Raw genomic sequence first — 4,837 nt, forward strand, 5'->3', positions numbered from 1 at the left:
TCTGAGTACCTTTCTTTGGGTTATCGGGAGGGCAGCTAAAGGAATGTTTTTTGGATAGATGCTTATTGCAGTCTCAACAACAGGTAAACAGACTTCCTCTTGCATAAGTATTTTACATTTTGTAGCTCAGTCGGAGAATAAACATGTTTACTCATCAGTTTCAATCACAGAAGGATGAAACCTCTAATTTCACAACTTAACAGTGTTACAGTGATAACTCCAGTTTCTTCTTTAAAATCAGGAACTCTGTGATTTGTCTCCTCTTGGCCAGTGAGCAAAATCCTCCTCCTCTTTTTATTTGCTGTTATACAAATTGGAGATGAACATGCAAACATAAAAAAAAACCTACTCTAGAGCTCAAGAAAACCTGGGAACAAAGGGAAAATGTCTCACTGATTTATAACTTATAAATAATAACAGCCACAGAATATGAGATTACTTTGCATTTTTCCTGCATGGAAAACATGTCTTCAAACCAACTTACCTTAGAGAGATGGCTTACCTATCAAATACAAGGCAACATTTCTGCTCATAATCTCAGTGTCTTGAAAAGGATTGAACTCAAATCCAACACTCAATCAAACCCTTTAACATTATTCTTGGATGTGGAACTCAAGACTTTAAAAAGTCAGTATTGGGTTATAGATGTCATGTTAGCTTTGTAAATTATTGATACAGGCTATTGTTGGAAATTGGCATTGAGAACATACACTATAGTGTGATCACCAGCTTTGAGAACAACCACAAGTGTTGCAATGTGAAATGAAGACACAAACTCACAATGTTCCCTTATTAACAAGTACACAAGTGTATTATTTCATTTTATTTATATATGCAAGCAAGTTTATGTCTTTACAAATAAAAAAGCCACTGTCTGCCCAAGCTGTTGGCACAGATATGTACAAAAATGGAGGAGTGAATCAGATAAAGCCTGCTACTATGCAACCAGAGTGGAGTACAAAAAGACTAGAATACTATGGAGAAACAGAAAAACTACTCCCAACGTCCAAAATGCCCAACCTGACACAACACATGGATCAGAAACAGGCGATGACATATTCGACATCATTGATTTTTAGAGCTGAATCATTTCAGGCACAAAGGATCTGAAATTTCATCCTGTGATACAGAGCTGCAAAAACAGTCAAAAACAGATCAAATCTTCATCACACGAGGTTACAAATCAGATTTCATCTCATTGAAATTCTTTGCTTTAAGACTCTGACATTGTTGTGTTTTTTATTTTTTATCTGTCCTTAAAAAGCCTGTGGCCAGGATGGTGGGATGGTAAAGTGAGTCCATGTTCAGCCGTGGTCAGCGGGTAGACAAGAAGGACGCAGGATTAGCGTGGGTCAGTAGCCTACCTAAAAATCATCTAAACAAGTAGACGACGTGGGGAAATGAGGAGACGTAAACAAATGGAGAGCAAGCAGCTCGCATCCTCCTCCCTACTCCCAGCAGCACACAGATCTCCTATCAGCTGCTGGAACAAACATTTCAGATTTTAAGCTCCATCACACCACCTGGCATGTTTCCTAATGATGAATCTATTTAGGTCTGTATCTCATGCTTGACTATTGTAGTATCAGCCAGTGATTCTTCTCCACCTTCAACAGTGATTGTGCAGCTCTGAATTATTACTCGGCCTTCATTACAGATGGTGATTTGGCTGCGTGAGCTGGACAGACTGTGCTTGTTGCTAGGTAACATGGGGCTTTACTTATGCATCAGTGACTCCTGTGTGTGCACACACTGGCTGTTACAAGCACACACACACACGCACACACACACACACACACACACACACACACACACACACACACACACACAGGAAATCAGACAAGAGTCACTTTTAAATACAAAAGCACCCGGAGCTGTGGTGTGACTGTAGCTCAAAAAAAAAAAAAAAAAAAAGAACTGAGCGAGGAAGAGGATGTGAGCAGAGGTGGGTGCAGGATGAAGACAGAGATGGGTGGGGGGGATAGCCAGAGCAATACATTACACCACATCTGCAAATCCGATTTATTAGGAGAAACAATAGAGAACACCATGATCATATCACTTAAGACTTGCAATCTTAGATTCATGCACTTAAATGCCAGAAATGTACTGACTTTGTGTTTTACGTCTGGATTTCTGCTACAATATATTGCTCTGGTGGTAAACAACTGAGCAAGCGAGCTAGCTTAGCAACACCATTAGCAACAGGAACCGCAATACTGCACACTGAAAATGTGAAAACAAAACAAAACAGCAGAACAGCGCCAGTGGAAAATAACTTTTTTTTTGTATTGTTTTAATCATTAAAATTATGACCATTTAATGCATAACCATGCCACAAACAACAACTAGATTCACTGTCTTTTTTTTTCTTTTTTTTCTTTTTAAACCTAGAATAAGATTATCTTCATTATTATGAATTCATTCGTTTTCATCATTGTTATTTCTTCAGGTTATAACCAATGCTGCAAGACTATACACAGGTCCCTCGGAGGGGATCTCAATGCACTTACACACCAAGAATAAGAGAGAGAGAGAGCTCACAATGGTCAATAAGTGCACAAAAAACTATTTTTTTCTTTTTATCTGAGGTTAAAAACACTGACATGACATCCATTGTCAGGCAATGAAATGATAGAATACTGTTACTGTAAAACTAGACCCTTAAAAATACTGACTGTATGCAGCCGAGACACACCTGAACAGGACACGAGCCCGGGGGAGTCTCCCTTTATCGACACAGATGGTACTTTTAAATCAATTCTGTCAGATGAGCTGCATTTACACAACATAAAGAACCAGATTCAACTCTGTTTACCAAAATGTTCATGGCGGACAGTAGATCCAAATAGGTTTTCAACTTTAGAACCATTCATCCACTTCATGTGTTATTGCATGATGGTCAGTTTGCCTTCTCCGTGAGTTTCTTCTTTCAATTTGTCTCTGCAAACATGTGAACATTTAACTTAAACAATTAGTCATTAGATTGTTAATGAACTGTTTTTTCTTATACATTTCGATTATTTGGTCTATTTGTTCGGAGGCTCAGATGCCATCTTGTGAGGATTTCTGCATCTTAAAGTAATGGTTTTGTGATATCATCGACCCCTAGAGGTACTTTGGAGTACTGCATGTGATACTTCAAAATGCATTTTAATTTTGATGTTTATTTAGAATATTTATCAATCATGCAAGGTGTTCAAACCAATGACCATTGACTTGAATACCCGGCGTCCTTGCTGTGTGTGTAAATGCAGCTCTGTCAGGGAGCAGAAGCTCAGGACATTGGGACTGAACCGCCTCCTCCAGACTCTGTAACCAATAGGAAATCATTCTCCCGGCTGCTCACCTCGACTGTTTCACATATATGTATATCTTTATACAGAGTTACCGAAGGTACAGTGCTTTTAATACTGCCCACAAAAAAAGAAAGAAAAAAGAAAAATTAAAAACACATTTCCTTTTTTTTAATTAAATGATTTAACATTTAAAATTTTTAAAAGTTGATAATAAAATAGTGAAATGTAATCAGTGAAAAGTAAATGAGCAAAGAATTATGGCTCAGAGTGATGGCGGTGGTGGTGTGTGTGCTTGTTTTTGTGTATATGTGTATATGTGTGTGTGTGTGTGTGGGTGTGTATGTGTGCTGGTAGTCTTATCAGATCAAACCCTTCATCACCACTATCACCATCATCACCATCTTCATCATCAGCACAGTAATCATTCCCTCTCAGTCGTCTCTACTGGCAGATAGAGAATCGTCACTTTCCTTCACATTTCAACCAGGACAGAACAAACAACCTGCTAAAGACGTGTTCTAAACAAAAGTCAAGAGAATCTCAGCCTCTTCTTTACTCATACAAGTTTGTTTTTGATGCATAATTATGATCATGCTATTTTTATGTTTCATATCTGGCACAAATTATCGTATGTAAAGATGTAATTTCTTCGACTTTGTAACCACTCAGTTCATAAATTCACTTCACTCTTGTTCTGAACACACCTTCATTTTAATGGCTCAACATAACTTAACATATAAAACAGACAGAACAGCCCTGCACACCCTGGCAGCAGATCATTTTAAAAATCTCCTTATTTCAAATCTTAAGAATAAAAATCTATTTTTTTGCATTGTATTTAATGCTGGTCAAATTGGCCTTACTTGAAAAATAGCAGTAAGTAAAAATTAGAGTCAAAATCTCAACAAGCATGATCATGTTATCGGTGATCTATAGCAAAGAAATAGGCCACAGCTTCCAATAACGGAGCACCTGAGGAGAGATAACTCAGATACCAAGTATTAACTTGGACATCCTTTATAACATAGATAAACTCTCCAGTAACACAAATCATCTAGAAACCGCGAGCTTATCAGCTGGAACATCATTCATCTTGGTCCTCATTTTCAATAAGACTACTCCAGTTAGATCCCTGCAACCGGCAGTGGTGACTTTTATCTCCCTTCACTTTTTAAAATTTATTTTATTCACACCACTCAACCTCATCACAACTGTCCCTTTCTACTTCCTGAGCCGGATGCTTCGTTAGATGTTACAAATCTCTGCACCTTCAAATGTTTCTAGGAATCAGATCCTTAATCTTTCATCACATCCTGCTCCATCTTTCAAACCTTCACCGTCTCCCAGAATTCACAGTAATCATCTGATTCTTTCACAAATGACAAATTGGTATCAGTATCAGTGATTTTCAAATTCAGCTTATACATGAACTGGAGTTTTGGTCACATTAGGGCTAGTTGAAATAAAGGTATAAAAAAAACACGTAAACATGACAATAAATAATCCTCAACATGATTGGTGTGTACGCAATGTGTATG

This window comes from Labrus mixtus, chromosome 2, assembly GCF_963584025.1.
Source record: "Labrus mixtus chromosome 2, fLabMix1.1, whole genome shotgun sequence".
NCBI classification, from domain to species: Eukaryota; Metazoa; Chordata; class Actinopteri; order Labriformes; family Labridae; genus Labrus; species Labrus mixtus.